This window comes from Mchenga conophoros, linkage group LG9, assembly GCF_057382185.1.
Source record: "Mchenga conophoros isolate Kocher_MC1m ecotype Shallow Benthic linkage group LG9, M_conophoros_male_GT1.1, whole genome shotgun sequence".
Taxonomy (NCBI): domain Eukaryota; kingdom Metazoa; phylum Chordata; class Actinopteri; order Cichliformes; family Cichlidae; genus Mchenga; species Mchenga conophoros.
In genome coordinates this window covers 13692027-13712327 of record NC_140534.1, presented here as the reverse complement: position 1 = coordinate 13712327, position 20301 = coordinate 13692027, and the positions used below count along the sequence as shown (strand labels likewise).

General features: G+C 43.1%; 1 pseudogene across 1 annotated transcript in view; it reads right to left on the bottom strand.

Annotated features, from left to right (window-relative positions):
* Positions 1 to 3093: 3093 nt before the first annotated feature.
* LOC146566978 (uncharacterized) overlaps positions 3094 to 20301 on the bottom strand; it is a 29536-nt pseudogene continuing 12328 nt past the window's right edge. The window contains exons 5-6 of the transcript XR_014893864.1: positions 7384 to 7980; positions 3094 to 6528 (exon numbers count right to left, since the gene is read on the bottom strand). The product of XR_014893864.1 is annotated as an uncharacterized LOC146566978 (transcript). The remainder of the gene's footprint in view (positions 6529 to 7383; positions 7981 to 20301) is intronic.

Genomic DNA, 20301 nt, shown 5'->3' with positions numbered 1-20301 from the left:
TGTTCGTACAATATAAATATTATATTGCACGAACATGAAAAGTATATTGTTAGAACAATAAAATTTTCACATTATAACATGATATAGCTCTATTTTTCTTTTGCCTGGGTGGCAGCTCTACGCTTACGTACTCAGATGAGCTTGCCTCATCCTACAAGTTGTGCCTCCATCTCTTGTGTCCAGATCACACGCTGCACTGCCGTGCTGCTCCACCTTTTCTCTGTCATTTCTGTGTTTGTGCATGCGCAGTGTGAGAGGCTGCGTTGAGGGGCGACAGGATTTCAAACAGGTTTGATTATCATGTGACCATACGATTGATGATTGGGAGCTGGTCGTGAGGTGTTAACTGCTTTTCATTACCCCATGTATACGACACGATGCACACACGATTAAGGCAAAACACGGGCCGATCCCCAAAACGGTTGCGCAACTGACAAATCGGCTCAAAATGGGCCAAAAGTCGCACAGTGTATGGCCAGCTTTTGGAGGCTAGCTCCAAACAAACATCTGCAGCTTTGCAGTGTATACAGCAATATAATGACCAGACCTAATTCTTTTGAAAACCATACATCTTTCCACAGGTCTCCACTTCATCAGACATCACCTAGACACAGAGCTGGATGAGGCCAGCACAAACAGCAGCCTATTCGACGAAGATGATGGATCCATGGGGTCAGGAAAGCCAGAAGCAGGGCTGGAGCGGTACCTTTCATGTCCATTCACTGGAGGCGTGGATCTATTGCATGGCGTTCCTCACATCAAGAAGCTGTCAATCAAAGTCAACACAGCTCTTCCTGCATCTGGAGCTTGTGAAGGACTTCTCAGTCATGCAGGACTCCTGTTCACTGCTAAACAGTCACAACTTCACAGAAAGAACCTTGAGAGCAAACTGCCGCTGAAGCTTAACCATCACCTCACTGAGTGAAGAAATGGCACATGTTTGCTAAATATGCAGAAATAGATGCACACCCATACAATTTATGGTAAAGTGAGCTGGCTTGTATGTACATATGTTCAAGATGCCTCGTTCTGTTTTCTCTGAGGCTGCTGTGGCATTTGGAGCAAAATTAATATAAAGTTTACAGCAAATCTTGTCACTGGAAATTGTTTGCACTGTTTATATATTTATATTATTTACTGTAGGTATTGGTGAAAAAAGCTTTATGTTGTGAAAAACTGAAATCTGGAAATTAGAATTGTTGTGCCTTATTTTGTTGATGTTTTTACATATATTCCTTTTGAAAATGGTAAAATTTGTATATTTATTTATTTTTGTTTGTCTGATAACATTTATTTAAAAAATAAATCGGACATTTCAAACAGTTACTCACTACTTGAGTAGTCTTTTCGCCAAGTACTTTTTTACTCTTACTTGAGTAACTTTTTTGACGACTACTTTTCACTTTTACTTCAGTAATAATATTTTAAAGTAATGCTACTCTTACTTGAGTACAATTTTTGGATACTCGACCCACCTCTGATTGTTCCTGGTTTCTGTTCTCTTCCTGCGGCTCACCTCACCTATTCTCATGTTACCATTTCTCAGTGTTGAGACTGCATCTGTGTCTGTCTTGTATTTCCTGTTTTACTTTGACAGTCTGTGTCTTGTGTCATGTCTTCAGCTCTGCTCCCCGCCTCGTCACATCTATTTAATTGAAGCTGTGTTCCCACCTGTTCTCCATCATCTCATTTCTTTGTGTATATTTGCTGTGTGTTTGCTTCTACTCCATGTCGAATCGTGTGTTTGTCATCTCGGTGTTTCACTCTGCATTTCCTCCTTTGTGTTTGTCTCATGCTCCTTGTTCCTGGTTGTCAGGTTTTTGCTATGTTCTCCATGTTTCACTTGATCCTCTGTTTAGCTGTTTCCAGTTTAGGTTTTCCTTCAGTTCCCTGTTTGCTTCTTATTTTGTAGCGTCATGTCCAGCCAATAATAAAGGCTCACTTTCTTTGTTTTTGTTAAATTCACCTTTCCACAGATTCTGCCTCACTGACTGTGACTATTTCTACATCTCTCCCATTCAAAAACACTCCATACACAGTTTATTTTATGTAATATTCAATATTAACCTGTAAATTTAGTCTTTTCAAGGAAGCATTTTTTTTCTTTTTATGGCATAGAAGCTTTATTTATGTAGATTTTCTACTGCTAAGCAGAATAAGAAGAACAAACATGAACATTAAAGGCCTGGACAAACTTGAAACCAGTATTAGATAAAAACCTCAACAAGCAGACGACCCCCTATGAGCAAACACTTTGTGAAGGTGGGAAGAAAAAGCAGAGAGAAGAGTCTGTTTCCCAAATCCAAACTGGAAGCTGGTTCAACAGGAGAGAGGTCTGATATCTGAAAGCTCTGCTCTCATTCTAGTTTTCAAAACTAATAACCAAAAGTACGACTGCAGTCTGAGAGCGACGTGCTCTGTTGCGATCATACGGTACTACAGTACAAAGTCTTTAAGAAATGATGGGGTCTGATTATTCAGGACTTTATATTCAATTCTAGATTTAACATGGAGCCAGTGAAGAGAAGCTAACAAGGTAGAAAGATGATTTGTCTGCTGTCAGGACTCTAACTCCAGCATTTTGGATTAACTGGAAGCTTTTTAGAACAACGTGATCATAAAGGAATTACAAAAGTCGAGTCGAGTCAAGTATGTGTGAACAAAACAAGATAAAAATGAACAAAATCTCACTTTAACGTGCACGTTTACTAATTCTGTACTATCTAGTTTTACATGAAATATCAACTTTATATTGACATTTTTACTTTACTCTTGAATTAGTATTTCATCTGTTATTGTTTTTTCCATGTAATTCTCAAAGCAGTAATAATATGTTGGGTTTAATGAGTATGGTTTACTTTAGATTTTTTTCATATATATTTTTGACCTTAAACTAAAAACATTTTCTATGACAGCTTTGAACGCTCACGTTGTTCCTGATAGATGGAAAACCTGCTTTAGATTTGTGTTTTGACGTCATCTGACTAACACAGCCTAATCTGCACTACACAATGCCTTTGAATGGGTGTTTTCATGTATCAGACTCTTGTTCACACTCACAAATTTACGACAAAGTACAGAACAAAACACAGTTAAAGAGATGGAGGAACTTTCTTCTGTTTTACATTGGGATTAAAGTTTCAGCCATTTCAGTTATTTGATATCTAATATGTCAGTTTTATCTGAGGTAGACGTCTCTGGCTGGACACAGACTTTGATGCTCAGCGTTTACGGTACAGAGCAGCTTTTCCTGCACAAAATACAAAATACATCTCATGGCTATATTATGTTTGCTGCTTATGTTGATTATGAGGTTAATATCCAGCTGTTGCACTAAATGAAAAACACTTAAAATGAGCAGTGTTACAATTTATGAAACTGATGAAAGATTTTATTACTAAAACATGCAGGAGTGGTTTTTAACTTAAAGGAGCCATAATAAGTCATGATACATTCATACAATATGCATAAGAGGGCAGACCATGTTTCATTCATACATCCTTCTACCAGTAACCTAGTTCATCAGTTTGTAGCTTCACATAACAAAAGTAATTTTTGTTACAGGTTTTTCAATCACGTTTGTTTTTGTGTGAAGACGAACTACACGTACCAGACCTTTCTTATCTGCAAAGGTTGTTATGATTTTTCAGAATACCCAAGACCTTCGAGGTTTTTACATTGGGATCTAACCATGACAACATCTCCAGGCACAAAACAACTTTTTATCCATTTCTGTCATTCTTGTAGCAGTGGTAAATATTCTCAAATCCAGTTTCCAGAGAGGTCTGTAATGTACTGGATTTGTTCCCACCTTCTTTTCTGTCAAATAGTCCTGGAGGGAGAGCTGGTTTTCACTTCATGACAAGCAATAACTTTGTGATGTTGCATTAAACATGAGTCAGTATCTAAAAAGTAATCCCTTCAAGGTGCACGGCTCTGCTTGTCATGCAAGTGAGCACTACTACATACCGTTTTACAATACTACGCTGTACTGTTGGCTGGGTTTTCCTCCATACAGTTTACAGAATAAACATTTTGCTATGACCCTTTGCACAGCTGAAACTCCATTTGTTATCCAAAATCTGGGAAACATGCTCTTTGGCCAGTCCTCTTGAAGATCCTGTTTCATTTTTCTCTCAGTTTCAATGGAAACTTTTGAATCAGAATATTAATGTTAGCTGGCATGTTTAACTCCTCCAAACACTGCAGTTCCTTCATAGCATTGCAACACTATGTATAGATGTAGACAATATAGATCTCCTTGTCATGGTTCTGGGTCATTTGACGCAGCGTTTTGAGTTTGTTGTTTATTTGGTGTCTATCATGTATTAAGCAAGCGGTCCCCAACCTTTTTTGCACCATGGACCAGTTTAATATCAAAACATATTTTCCCAGACCAGCATTTAAGGTGTTGTAGATAAATACAAAAGAATAAAATGATATGACCAAGACAAAAACTGCGATATTTTGTAAATATAATAATAAACCTGAATTCACTATGTAATTGTGTAACTTTATTAGCAGCCTCCTCCTTAAATGCGCCAACAACATTGAGAGTAACATCCTCCTCTCTGCCCGTTAATGCTCTCTGGTCGCTATGGTAACATGTAAATATTTAAAAATTATTCATAACACACGGGAGAAGTTGCAGGGAAACTGAGTTAATGATTAAAAACTCTGAAAACCATACATTTCATACTTGAGCCTAAACTCTCGCGACCTGGTATGAAACAAATGACGGACCGCTGGTCTAAGCTCACATCCATCATGGACAACACCTCCCACCTCTGCATGAGACGGTACAAGCACTGAGCAGCTCGTTCAGCAGTACTTTTACACCCACAGTGTAGGAAGGAGCGTTACTACAGGTCATTCTTACCAGCAGCTGTCAGACTCTAACCAGGGGTGCACATAACTTTTTTAGTGAGCTACTCAGGTGAGTCCCAGGACGGTTTTTAGTACGCATTGAAAACAATCTTTTTCAGATATGCTACAAGTCACTCTCGAAGCCAGTTGCATTATAATGGCTGGCAGGTGGTCTTCATGCCTCCATGTATTATGAGACTTACCCAGTTTTACAAAGGGGATCCCATTTTCTTCACACAGCTTCTTCAGTGTAGCATTTTTTTTTGTTCCACTTTTTTTTTTTGGAGCATCAGCTTGACCACACAGCGATTAAATGTCTCACAGTAAGGATCCTTGTGATCATCTGAATTTAAGAAATCTCCCAGTGTGTGTGCTGTGCAGAGAATGTGCACAAGGGAGTCTCCAACTGTAGCAAGTTGCCGGAGTTTTGGCACAACGCCATTGGACATACCCACGTTGATAGCAGCCTCGTTTGTGCACGCAGCGACCAACTTTGTTGTCCAGTCATCCAAGCCTGTGTCCTCAAGAAGTCTCACAAGTCCACCCCTATGCGGTGCGGTCAGCACCCAGTTTAATCAGTCACACAGACACAATGTAAATGATTTCCTGCTCAACTTTTGTGATGTCAACAGATCCATCGGAAAGCATCCCCCAAAAATCGGCAGACTGCAATTTGGCTCCTAACTCCCAGCTGATGGTGTGATGCTCTGCACGATCCGTGCCCCCTTCACGTGAATGATATGCACATCTGACATTTACTCCTAGCCGCTAAAATAATAATATCCTCAGAATATAAATATGGACATTTCTTCTCAGCTAGCTTGTTTATTAGCAATGACTTGCACCACATTTCAGTGCACTCATTGTTAGCTTTAAGCCACGGCAGTTTGGAGCCAGTTTGGAACCAGTTTTTTTTTCTTCGGCTCTGCCTTCAGTTGGTGTTTCTTAGGTGGTTGCGAAACACCAAAGAAGCTGTAGGAACACGTGTCAGGTTGAATGAGATGTGGAGCTCTGTGGAGCCTGATCTCAAGGATTTTGAGTCTGACCCTGAAACCAGTAGAGGTTCTTTCTGTCTTTTCAGATTCACTGTGATGGGAGTGATTTCAGCCCTGAGTGATCACGCTGATGTTTGCACAGAGCAGATAATTTAGTAAATGTTTTGGCACATTGGTAACAGTGAAACAGTTTATTAGTAATGTGGGATCGTTTGTGTTCGGAGTATGAACTGAGATTCCTGAAGCTCTTGTCACACTGGTCACAGCTGTAGTTTCCTTCCATGTGTGCACGTTCATGCTTGTTACGACTACCTGAATGTGAGAAGCTTTTTTCACAATGTCTGCACTTGTATGGTTTCTCTCCTGTGTGGACTCGTTTGTGTCTTTTAAGGGTGACTGCAGTGATGAAAGATGACCCACACTGTTCACAGAGGTGCTTTTTAACCCCACTGTGAATGAGTTCATGACGTTTTAAGTGATGTGATGTGGTGAAGCTTCTCCCACATTCTTTGCAGTATTTCACTTTGTCTCCAGTGTGTCTACGTTGATGTATTTTTAGGGCGGCTTGCCAACTGAAAGTTTTTCCACAAAGGTCACAATGAAAGTCTTTCCCACCACCACAGTGATGACAGGGTTGAGAACTGGATCCATCTGTGTCGCTCTGCTTCTAAACAAAGACACAAAGACAGTCCTTCAACATTTTTATCCTGAACATCGCCTGAAATAAAGAGCATCTCTGCAGACGTCCAATTACATTTTACTGTTTCAGTTAACACACTCAGTTTACTGGGCTGCAATAACTACAATACTACCATCATAATACTACATAATACTTATTTCATGTTACAGTAACATCTGAGTTACACTAAAGTACTACTTTGCTAATATTTGCAGGGTACCAACACAGTGCTAAACTACTAATGTAACACTGTAGTAATACTCATTTATTACTGCATTAATAATACTGTAACTGTGCAGTTATAACACTCAGCTGAATGGGACACAACACAAACACTACTACCCCCATGACACTGCAATTATAACATTAAATTAGTATTTTAACACTAATGTCTAAAAGTACTAAAGTTAAAAACAAGCAATGATACTACTGCTACAATATTACAATACCATTACGTAACGATACAACTTTGTTAACCATAAGAGAAGATTACAGAATGTTTTGGTTTTGAGCTTATTTTCATTGTGTTTTATTTTATTACATGTGCTCCTAACAGAGGAATCAGGCTCTGTAAACAAAAGGCCATTTATGCTGAAATAATAACAATATCATGATATACCAGGAAACTGCCTGAACATTAAATAACACCATCATATTAATTTTCACCACTTTTAGTTTTTCATGATCGTGTAAACAAAAACCATAACTGAAATGAAAATCTGAATAATCACTCAGAGCTGCTTTTCCATGCAGTAGAATTGCTAACATGCTAACACAGTTTAATGAGCAGAGTTGTTCCAAACAGTCAGGCTAAAATGACAAGATAACAATATAAATACATACCTCACAGTAACTGCACTTGTAGAGTCTCTTTCTGGTGTGGATCTGTTGGTGTTGCCTCAGGTAACGTGGAGCTTTAAAAGTCTTCTCACACTGGTCACATTTATAAGGTCTCTCCACAGTGTGAGTAAACATGTGTTGTTGTAACTGTGTGCCCGTTATAAACTGTTTATCACACTGTTCACAGCAGTACACAACGTGTCTGGTGTGAATGTTTAGGTGTGTATTTCGGCTCCTTATGTGGCTGAAAGTTTTTCCACAAATGTCACAGCTGTATGCCTTAATTCCAGAGTGGGTCACTAGATGATTCTGTAAGTGGCTCCTTTGAGTAAAAGTTCTGCCACACTGATCACAGCTGTACGCTTTAACTCCACTGTGGATGAGTTGATGTTGTTTTAGGGAACGCTCCCAGGAAAAAGACTTTCCACACAAGTCACAGCTGAACGGTCTCTCTCCAGTGTGGATGACCTGATGACGATTTAGTTCAGCCTTCACAGTAAACTCCTTCCCACAATCATCACAGCTGTATGTTTTCTCTCCCTTTCTTCTGTGAGGTTTGTCGGCCTCCTGAGAGCGCTGACTTCTCGCTCCATGTTGGTCCTGCAGTGACAGAGATACAAACAGAGGCAGTGAGTGAAATGCAGTCGTGGAACAAACTCAACCTTCAAACTCCCTCCATTAACACTAGTTTTAAACCTGAAGGTGGAGTGTGGCACCAAACACCTTAAAGGTCTCTTATCCCCACCTGGTGGTAGTTCTACCACATTACATCCAAACTGGTGTTAAAAATAATTAATGACTGTTCAAACACTCTAAAATTATGCCCATCCCTCCTGCGTTACACAAATATTAAGACTAGCATGCTAACACACTCAGAAAAGTAATAAATGTTTACCAGGTCTATACTTTTTTATATTTCAAGTTGCTGTTTCCTATTAGATATTTTTATAGTGGTGCAACGGATCAACAATCTCATGGTTAGTATCGAATCACGGTTTTAAGTCACGGATCGGATCAATTTTCGGATCAGCAAAAGAGGAAAAGAAAGACAAAATTTTTACATTTACTTATTAACTTATTTAAGTATATTTTTGCCTATTAAAAACATTCAACTCAAGACTCATTCCACGCAATTATATAAAAACATATTAAGGTGCAATATAGGGCAGTACAGGGCTTTGTATCTAACACTCCGCTGTGATATAATGAGCGGTCACGGTCACGTAGCTGTTCGTTGACCTGGAGGTCCACCCATTTGTAGTTAGGGCAACAGAAGATGACTGGGACAGTTCAGCCATAACTTTAAACTTTTCCTACTCATACCTGCCTGGATACGATCTTGTCACTGAAGTGGACGCGCAACGGGATATTATTATTTGGCTCAAGCACGTTCATCATAGTTTAAACCCCTTGTTTTGCCCAACGGAAAACGGCCTCCCGTCTGCACCTAAACACACCAGTAGCTTTTGTAATAGCTTTAGCCCGGTCGGACTGGGCAGCAAAGGGCTGCTTAAATGCTGCAAACTCCTCTGCTCCTCCACTTGGACCGCTAGCACTGGCCATGATTATCACTTGACAGACTGACCATGTGCACCATACACATACTTTTTTTCCTTCTTTTTCGAATGTTCGGATCACGTGCGTGCCGAAACGTGGAGTGGGATCGGTTCGGATTATGGATCAACCGTGATCCGTTGCACAACTGCTAGCTTGGTTCAGTGAAGGAGAACATCAGAGTCTGATTGTAACCTGAGGAATTTTTTACTTTTACTCCCTACATTAAAAATATATCTGTATTTTCTACAACTTACATTTACAAAACAGACTTTTTACTTTTGGTTTAAGGCATTTGCGGGGAGTTATTTCATCACTGCAGGCATCAAACATTAAACCGATTTGAGCCTAAACAGTAACACATGAAAGCTAAGATGAACATGAAAGAGGCAAAACTGTGTGCCATAGCCAGGGGTTAAAATGGGCTGGTTCCCCCCCCCCCCCCCCCCCTCTTGCACAGCACTAAACAAATGCAGGTGCTCATAAGTTGCAGTCACAGTACTTCAGTACCTAGCTAGCCTGTTGTGTGCAGTTTGTCTCACAGTGTGTTGCTGGCTAAAGGTCCAGCTGCTGTACATCACAGGGAGAGAAAAGAAAGAGAGCTAACTTCACTCAGAGATGGAGAAAGATAAGACACACAGGACAGGAGAGGAAGAAGAGAGGTTAGATTTAAAGGGAAGGACTGCTCAGTGGGATTTGATCAACTCAATGTTAATTCAGTTGTACATTGTTGTACATTTGTACACAGTGGATTTAATAAACTGGAAATGTAAAGCTTACATGCAAGTCCTAATGTGTTGAAATCAGATATTGAGTCTTTACATGTGACATTATGTTTTTTCATATATTGAAGGATGCTGCAAAACAATCTGAGACAAACTATTTAGTGAAGTGATTGTATATATAATAAAATACAGAGTCATATAACAGGTTGGGAGTATGAGAGTTTTAGACGTGACTGATCAGGGCAAAATTGCTAGCCCGAAGTCCCGGGGCTAGCGATTTTTCCAGTCGGGCTACCAAAATCTATCTCTGCCCTGCCCGTTGGGCTATCATAGGAAGGAAAAATATATATCAATGCTTTTGCATTCCTTCGGAAATGTAGCTGGGTAATTATGTCATTGGCATCGATGAGCCATTGTCAATATGTGACATATTGAAATTGCGTTTGAATTTTCGCTTGTTTTTTGCTTTCACTTTGCTATCGGGCGAACTGTGTATAGAGAGCGACAGCACTGATTGGTGAGTGACGATAATTTGCGCACCAATTCCTCTGACATCGTCTTATCAATCATTAGCTTACTACGCAGACATGACAAGTGAAATCTCCCGCAGCAAGCTTAAACATGTGAGAGGCTGATCGCGCAGCGAATCGCTGAGCGTTATGTGAGTGTGTGTGTAAAAGCAACAGGATATATATTTTAGTTCTGCTGAGCCAAATAAGACAGGTCAGGGTGAAGAACTGACAGCCAAAGAAAAGCTTACCAGAAAATGGAAAAGTTCTGACAAATCAGACTGTAAGGCAAAAAGAAAGTGCAGCTTTTTTTTTTTTTTGTCCCGTTTGGATCTTTAGCCATCAGAATTGTTGTCTTAAGGCCAAGAAAGATGCCAAGTGGATTTATTTTACCAAGCGGATCATCATGGCCTTGCCATATTGGTCCATTTGATTGACCTTTATTATAATTATGTATTTATTTTATTTTATTTTCAGTTGCTACAAACAGGACAGACATGACTGGGGGATAGGACAGGGAGAAAGAATGAAAGAAAGAGAGGGAGAGAAAGAAAAACAGAGGGGAGAAGAGACGGTGAGAAAGGGGGGAAGAAAGAAAGAAAAACAAACAAAACACCTGGATCACCTGTATGGAGAAAAAAAAACAGAAGACAAAGCAAAAAAAAAAAAAAAAAAAAAAAAAAAAGAGCAACATAATAAATACAGCACCATCACAATAAACTAGCTAGCAGTAGATAACAGTAGATGCTAAATATTAAACGCTATTGTGCAGCACGCAAGATAGACAGCGCACAATGTGCTTTGAGGCAGCAGCCAAGAAAGGTGTAGTCCGCGTCTGTGAACATCCGTGTGTACACCTGTGTGGATACCTGTGTGGATACCCGTGTGGATCAGCATGCTTGTATTCCAAAGGTTTCTCCATGTAACGATCTACTAGGGAGTGTGGGGAGCCATAGCCCCGTCCCCCAGGGCATGAAGCAGGTATGGAGGAGATCCAGGCCCCAGACATCCAGAGGCCCCAGAGTACGAGGACCCGAGGAAGACCACCAAAAGGGGGGGGAACCGTGCCACCCTCCTGGGAAGAGCTGAGTAGAGCCCCAAACGAGAGGTCACAAGGGGTTGCAGTGGCGTGCCCGCGGGCTCTGCTGGCAGCCAGCTGTGCCAAAGAGGACTGAGCTTCAGGCCCAGAGGCCAGAGGTCTGAGACAAGAACCACCAACACACCAACGTCTGAGGGCATCAGCCACCAGCAGGGAGTGTGGTGAGGGGAGATAGGCCTCCGTACTTTGCAGGGCCTGAGATGTACCCAGAGAGGCTGAGTCTAAGACCCAACCTGACATATAGACAGATGAACAGGCGCACGCGGACACAAACGTGCATTCCCACCCCCATATACACAACCAAATACTCGGCACTCACCCAACGTGTAGACAGACACAAATAGACACTGCACAGACAGTCACACTCCCCAAACATACTCTATATCCCAGGTCCAGGTACCCCTGCCCCCAGAGGTGCAAGCCGCACCTAGACCCAGGAGATGTAACGCTTCTCTCTGGGGTGGAGGCAAGCGGACCACCTCCTTATCTGCAGTAGCAGGGAGGCCCCGCATCCCAGACCCCAATCTGAGGGCCAGCACCTCCTCCCAGCCCCCCAGCCCTGACGGCTAACAGAACCGGGGTGAGTGAAGACCCCGAACCTCCCTACGCCCGCTCATATGTAGTGTTGCTGTGTGCTGTTCTAAAGTGCATTTAAAACACAGGAGAGCATGGTACTAGCTTCCTCTCAGAGAGCAGCACGGCTCTTCCCGAAAACCCTTAGTGTCTAAATGCATTTAAAATTGAGGGTAGGGCACCAGCGCCAGAGGTGGGTTGGAGTACACCGACCATCCTCTGGATGCTGTAAAACGTGCCCACCCCCAAGGCCCTATATGTATGTGTTATGTGAGAGTGTGAGTAATGTGTCTAGGTTGCAGAATAAAATTGAGGCACAGGCGGCCAGAAGGGGACAGAGGGGGAGTGCCTCCCCTGCACCCTGGTGACAAACCTGCACCCCAAGCCCTGCGTGTGCGGGTGGGTGTGGTAGAGCGGGAATAGGGAGGCAGCTGAGGACAGGGAGGGAAGAAAGGGAGGGGCAAGCGGCCCCTCCCTGGGGCCAGCTCCCCCACTGACCCCAGTAGGCACCCACACACTCTGGAACCCACCAGGGCAAGGGGGCCCAGGCCCATCCGGACCGGGGCCCGCAGCAGCAGCACCGCCCAGCCCCACAGAGTCCGGGGCAGCCCACCCGACTCCACCCCAGAGAAAACTGCACCCACCCCATCATCCAATCATCTCCCAAACTACACAAGACAATAGACACCCAGGTTGAGTTCATTCTCCACCTCTCCTATATCTCTCCCCCCACCTGCAGAGTGAGCTCCTGTAGAGAGGAGACCACCTGCAAAGATATAACAGCCTCCCCACCAGTTAGAGAGACCCCTAGTTGGGCCGATGCACCAGAGGTCCCCTGCACTGGGACTGAGCCCCCCCTGCACCCACCCCCCCGCAGCTCCGGCGACACAACAGCCAGGACCCAAGCCCCCAAGGCCCAGCCAGCACCCCAGACCGGGGGCGGAGCACCCCCAGACCCCCAAGCCTCCACGCCCATCCCGGACCCACCCAGGGGCAGCCAGGCTACCAGGCCAGTAACCAACATCCGCCAGCACAGACCCTCCCCCATCTCCGCTGTACGCAGCAACAAGGAAAACACCATCTAAGAGCCACCAGAGCCCCTAACCAGGTCATGGCCACATCCCCCGGGTTAGGCCCTCCAGGGAAACATCCCTAGGAACTCCCCAGACGCCCTAAGGCCGTCCCTACCCCCATATCAACCACAATAGCGAAGGCAGGACCAAACCATGACCCCCCACCCCCACTAGGTGATGGAGCCCAAAGGAATTGATCAAATGTGATGGCAGAGGCTGTATCAAGACTAATGTGATCTATTAGAGGGTTTTTATATTGGTTAGAATTAAGATTATTTTTATTTTTCCAGTTAATGAGGACCATTTTCTTGGCAATGCATAGGGCCGTAAAAACAACGTGTTTATTTCTGCAGTGACCTCATCCAAGTTGCCAAGCAAGCATACTAAAGGGGAGGCTGGAATGTTACATTTCAGACACTTTGATAAGTCTTCACATATCTCACGCCAAAACTTCTGCACTGGTGGACAGAACCAAAGAGCGTGGATGTAATTGTCCGGTGTATTTGCTGTGCAGTGTGAGCAGTTGTTGGAAGGCGTATAGCCCATCTTGAACATCCTATGACCAGTATAGTGCACTCTGTGTAATATTTTGTATTGTATTAATTGCAAACTGGGATTTCTGATCCATTGAAAGGTTTTTAAGCATATCTGAGACCAAAGGTTTGGGTCTAAGCTGATCGATAAATCTGCTTCCCATTTTGCAATAGGAAGGGATATTGATTCATCTATTTTAGAAAGTGTTCTGTATATTTTAGACAATAATTTGGGGGGTTTTAGACTAAAAAATAAATAAATTGTACCACACTTGGTGGTGTTTCTAATTCAGCTTCACTGGGATTAAATGTATTTTTTACTATGGGTTTAATTTGTTGATATTCCAAAAATTGTTTCTTGTTGATCCCATATTGTGTCTGTCAAACGAAATAAAGTCTGTTCCTTCCAATATATGTTCCAAGTATTTAATTCCTTTGCAACTCCAATCTGGAAAGTTTATCATATTATTGTTTTGTAATATGTCCGGATTGTTCCAGATAGGTGTACGTTTGCATGGGATTAATGAAGACTCTGTCATTTTTAGAAACTCCCACCATGCTGTCAGAGAAGAGCTGATGTTGATGCTTTTAAAGCATTCATGTCATTGGATGTTTGAGCTGATAAATGGTAGGTCTGAAATTTCTTTTTTCTTTTTTTTTTTTTTTGGCCTGTCCCGTTTGGCTCTTTTGCCATCAGAATTGTTGTCTAAAGGCAAAGAAAGATGCCCAACGGATTTACTTTACCAAACTGACCATCCCAGCCTTGCCGTAATGGTCCATTTGATTCACCTTTTATTGTTTATTTTATTTTCACTTACTGAATACGGGACAGACTTGACTGGGGGAAAGAAGGGGAGAAAGAAAGAGGGAAAGAGAAACAGCTTAGAAGAGGGACGGGGGAGAAGGGCAACAGACAAAAACCAACAGAACGGGCAGTGAAAAAAAATGCATATATCAATCACCTGCTGAGAAAGAAAAAAGAAAGCAAGCAGAAGAGAACAAGAGTAATAGAATAAACAACATCACAATGATATATGGCAATATGACAGTAAATACTAAATGTTAAACATTATTGTGCAGCACATAAGATCAACAGAACACAGTGTGCTTTGAGGTAGGAGCCAAAAAGGGTGTAGTTTGTGGGTGTGATCACCCGTGTGTACACCTGTGAGCATGGACGCGCTTGTTTTTTGTTTTTTAAAAGGTTCCTTCATGTAATAATCTGCTAGAGGGTGTGGGGGGGGCCACAGCCCCGTCCTCCAGGGCATGAAGCAGGTGTGGAGGAGATCAAAACTCCAGACATCCAGAGGCCCCCAGAACACAAGAGACCAAGGAAGACCAACAGAGGGGCAGCCGCGCCACTGTCCCGGAAAGAGCTGAGGAGAGTCCCAGATAGGGGCTCACTCAGCAGCCGCGGAGCAGAAGCCAGGGGGAGTTGCAGTGACGTGCCCGTGAGCTCCGCCGGCAGCCAGCTGCGCCTGAGTGACCGAGCCCCAGGCCGAGAGGCCGGGGGCACCCCACCTCCGAAGTGGCCCGAGCGAGCCCCAGGCTCCAGGCCCCGATAAGCGGCCGCCAAGGAGTGAGCCGGTGTGTACCCGGACGCCCATCCCTGGACACAAAGAACCACCAACGCACCGATGTCTGAGGGGGTCCACCACTGGCAGGGGAAGTGGTGGTAGGGGGAGATAGGCCTCCAAACCTTGGAGGGCCTGAGATGTCCCCAGAGAGGTGGCGCCTGACACCCAACCTGACATATAGACACAGACATACAGGCACACACAGATACAAACATCCATTCCCACCCTCATGCTCTCATATGCACTTACTCCACACTCAACCAACGTGGAGACAGACATAAAGAGACGTTGTACACACGACCACACTCCCCAAGCGTACTCTACAAACCGGGTCTAGGTGCCCCCGCCCCTGGAGGGGGGAACTGCACCCAGACCCAGGTGGTGTTTCCCTTTTCCCTGCGGTGGGGAGAGGCAGACCGCCCCGACTCTGCAGCAGCAGGAAGGCTCCACACTCCAGACCGCAGTCGGACGGCCAACTCCTCCTCCTAGTCCTAGCCCCCCTGCTCCAGCAGGTCGCAGAGAATGGGGGTGAGAGAAGACTCCAAACCTCCCTCCACCCGCTCATTGTAGTGTTGATGCATGTGTGTTCTAAGGTGCAATTAAAACTCAGGAGGGCATGGAGCTACCTGCCAGAGAGCAGCAGGTAAGCGCATGGTCCCTCCTGCTAGCCCTCAATGTCTACGTGTATTTAAAGGTCTGAAATTTCTAGGTTATTACATAGTGCCTGTTCTACATCTATCCAAGGTTCATCTAAGAGGGTGTGTTTAAACCATCTAGAGATGAACTGAAGCCTGTTGGCTAAAAAATAGTGATTAAAGTTAGGCAGATCTAATACTCCTTATCCTTGGTCTTTTGTAGTGTTTTTAAGCTGATACGTGGGGGTTTATCTTTCCAAAGGAATTTAGAAATATACGAGTCTAGAGATCTGAACCAATCTTGTTATGGCTTTTTTGGGATCATTGAAAATAAATAGTTTATTTTTGGCAAGACCATCATTTTTACAGCGGCAACCCTTCCCATGAGTGATGTGGGTAGATATTTCCACCTAGCCAGATCGCCTTCTACCTTCTTTAAAAGTGGGATGTGGTTTAATTTAGTTAATTCTGAAAGCTTAGGAGAGACATTAATACCTAAATATTTAATATTTCCAGATTGCAGTGGGGAAGGAGAAGAATTATGGAAGGAGCAATTAATCGGAAGAACTGTAGATTTTGACCAGTTAATTGAATAATCTGAGACACTTGAGAAAGAATTTATCAATGCAATTACCCCATTGAGCAGCTTTATGGTTTCATGGACAAAAGAATTTCTGTGGCTGCAATATGACACGCTATATAACCAGGGGTGCACATAAGTGGTCCGCAGGTGCGCATTCGCTGTCAAAATAAAAAACGCACACAAGATAAGAAGTTGCAACGCGTGTTTGCGTACATAAGATTTTCTGGAGGAGGACAGACATTTGTTTAGAACTCTTAAAGATGTCGAAGAAGCAAGCTCCTTTAAGCAATTACTTTGGCGTTCCTCCACCGCCAAAGAAATGTCAGAAGGAGTCCAAACCACAAAAGAAACGCGTATTCTCGGAAAAGTGGTTGCAGGAGGTGAGCTGGCTTCAAACAAATGATGAACGCACAGAGATTTGGTGCAGAATGTGTCATGAAAATCCCACTCTAGCGGACAAAAACAGCTTTTTATATGGACGCAAACGCGCGTTGCAACTTCTTATCTGGTGTGTGTTTTTTATTTTGACAGCGAATGCGAACCACTTATGTGCACCCGTGTAAATAACAATGTTCTGCCGGATGTGTTGTTGGTTTTCCCTCAAGAAATGCATTATTGCTCAGTCTGCAATATCTTTCCCAGAACAAACACCAATTGCAAATAACATACTAAAAATAAACCTGAAAATCAGTTTAAAACAGCGAACTATGTTGCAAAGAGTGAACTACCACTGGCACAATTTAGCAGTCTTTGCAAACTTCAAAAAGCAAATGGCCTAGATTTTGGTTCCACTTGTCTCTTACCCGTGACTTCAGGATCTGACGCAGACGGATTCATGTTCTACACAGTTCTTGCATGTTCATAGAAATTTCTGTTCAATTAGAACCAAGTATTTGAGTTGATGATTGAAATTTTAATACAATGTTGTAATTTGTGTTTCAATAATTTTTTAATTAATGTTTTGTTTCCGTTAAAATATTATACTTTAATGTGGTGAAACTGTGATATTTTCCTCACCTCCTGTGTTGAGCTCATTGTTTCCTCTGTAGTGACTCAGCTGAGTCCAGATGGCTGAAAATGTTCCTCTGCTGCTCCGTCAGACTCTTCTCCTCCTGCTGATCAGCTGGGACACAAAACAGATCTTTGTTAGGCTCCACACTGCACTGAAGAGTCAAAGTGTCTCATATGTTCATCTGACAACACAAAGTACAAATTTCACTCTGATTGCTTGTAGAAATCTTGTGAGACGTGTTGTGCTGCAAAGTGAGGAAACTCTCTCACTCACTTATACTTCAGGAGGAACTTTGTGACATTGGCTCTAATATTCTAAGCAGCCCTTTACTATGACAGGGTCATAAAGTCATATTTTTCTACCAAATCACCAGGAGCTGCACATTAACCACCACAATATATTTTATTCTCTGTGCTTTCAAATATGAACACTGTTTACTTTCATCTCTGTTTCATTAGTTTTTGTTAACATCTTCCTGTGCATCACTTTACAGCAGCCAGACTCATTAAAATGAGACTTTGTAGGAGTTCACTTCCTCTCACGTGTTCATCCACAGCAGCTGGACAAGAAAGTTTATTGTGACCCTGATACTGCAGCAGATCGCTCTCATCCATTTCCTGTTATCACTTCAAATAGAAACGAGGCTGTAGAGGTTTGGTGCAGGCAGAAAAACAGCTGCAGGGACAATGAAAAGACTTTTCTGCTCCAACTTCTCCCAGCATGCTGAGCTAATGATTAGTTGGTGTTTTTCTCCAAACACTCTCTCGCTCTTCTCTCAACGTGTTCACAATAAACTGTGAACAGACACCGAGGAGAGCAGCAGAAGACCTCATTCAGGAGCTAAACTCAACATGAACTGAACTCACAGTAAAGTTAGCTCGGTGCTTACCTTTAGATGAGCCCACAAACCGAGAGAAACTCCGCGATGAAGCTGCAACTCTTTCCAAACACAGGAAACAGATCAGGGAGCAGAGACCCACGTGGTTCACGCTGATCTCAGCTACGATCCAGGAGACAAGGGTGGGCAGATCGATGCAGATATCGATCCCAACGGTGGTACTACTTTATTCTCTTTGAATGGAAAAACAGCTCTCTCTGCAAAAACCTCCTCTCGTGGAACATTCTTACTTTGCTCCGCCCCTTCTTCTTCTTCTTCATATCGTTTATTTGCGGTTGTCAAACAACAAAATGGTGAATTACCGCCACCAGCTGGTGTGGAGTGTGAACTGGAACATCAACCAGCAACGATTTACTCTCTTTCAAAAAAACTGGAATAAGGCCTGATAACTTTCTCTTCTTGAGTCCTTTTGCAGTAAATCAATAAGATCCAGTTTTGTTTTTATGTTACTGAGGTTTTGGATCATTTACCTTCTCACAGTGTAATATAACATGTTCTACAGTTTTCTCTTTTTTAAATGATTTGAATGGAGGTTATAATCCACCATCACTGAACTGAAATGAGTCTCTAAGTAGGAAGTCATCAGTTCAGTTTTTGATCAATTTGACTGTATTTTACTGTGCAGGCTGAGTTTGATTCGATGAGTTAGGGTTTCTTAGTGGTTATATTAATGTCATTAAATAGTTTTTTTTTTTAATTAATTCATGTATGTATTTCCTTTTATATATAGCACTAATTTACAATGGGAGTTTCCAAGTTGTGTTATTGCAGGGTAAATGTTATTTAGAGCCTTTTAAAAGTATTCTAATAATATCTTATCTTTTAACAGGAGTGACTGATTTTAAAAATATGATTCTTTATGTCTGTGTAATATTTCATTAATCTCTGTTACTCTATTATTTCTCTCCATACTCAACCTTGTTTTCCCTATAAAACACAGTTATACATCACATATTATAAATCTGACTTTGATAAATATTTAGATCTTCGCACATTTCAGGGTCCAAGTGTGGGTTGACTGAAGTGTTTGTTTTTATCCCCACAACATCCTAAACATTTTACTGTTATATGTACAGAACCAAAAATCAAAAATATGATATATGCATTACTGTCTTCAGCCTCTAGGGGTCATTGTTGTTCAGGAAGTGCATTCTCCTCTGACAAGCTGCTAAAAGCGCTTCTCTAACCAAAGACTGTAAACAGAAGATGCGAGAGTTCAGAAACAGTAAAACAGATTCACAGAAGCCACCGTGATATTAAACATACAGCACTGACAGTGATGACAGACAACATTACAGGTCAGTTGCAAAAACTGACCTGTAATGCTGGTAAGGAGAGTTCGTCCGTTAGTCGAACCTCGGATACAGGAGGAACAATGCGGTTTTCGTCCTGGTCGCGGAGCACTGGACCAGCTCTTTATCCTCTCCAGGATACTTGAGGGTGCATGGGAGTTTGCCCAACCAGTCTACATGTGTTTTGTGGACTTGGAGAAGGCATTCGACCGTGTCCCTCGGGGTGTCCTGTGGGAGGTGTTGCGGGAATATGGGGTGTCTGGCCCATTGCTACGGGCCATTCGATCCCTATACAACCGTTGCAAGAGCTTGGTTCGCATTGCCGGCAATAAGTCGGACTCGTTCCCGGTGGGTGATGGGCTCCGCCAGGGCTGCCCTTTGTCTCCGGTTCTGTTCATAATTTTTATGGACAGAATTTATAGGCGCAGCCAAGTGGCGGAGGGCTTTCGCTTTGGTGGCCTCAGAATCTCATCTCTGATTTTTGCAGATGATGTGGTTCTGTTGGCTTCATCAGGTGAGGGCCTCGCACTGGAACGGTTTGCAGCCGAGTGTGAAGCAGCGGGAATGAGGATCAGCACCTCCAAATCTGAGGCCATGGTTCTCAGCCGGAAAAGGGTGGAGTGCCCACTCCGGGTCGGGGATGAGTTCCTTCCCCAAGTGGAGGAGTTCAAGTATCTCGGGGTCTTGTTCGCGAGTGATGGGAGAAGGGAGCCGGAGATCGACAGACGGATTGGGGCTGCAGCTGCAGTAATGCGGACGCTGCACCGGTCCGTCGTGGTGAAGAGGGAGCTGAGTGTAAAAGCGAAGCTCTCAATTTACCGGTCGGTCTACGTCCCTACCCTCACCTATGGCCACGAG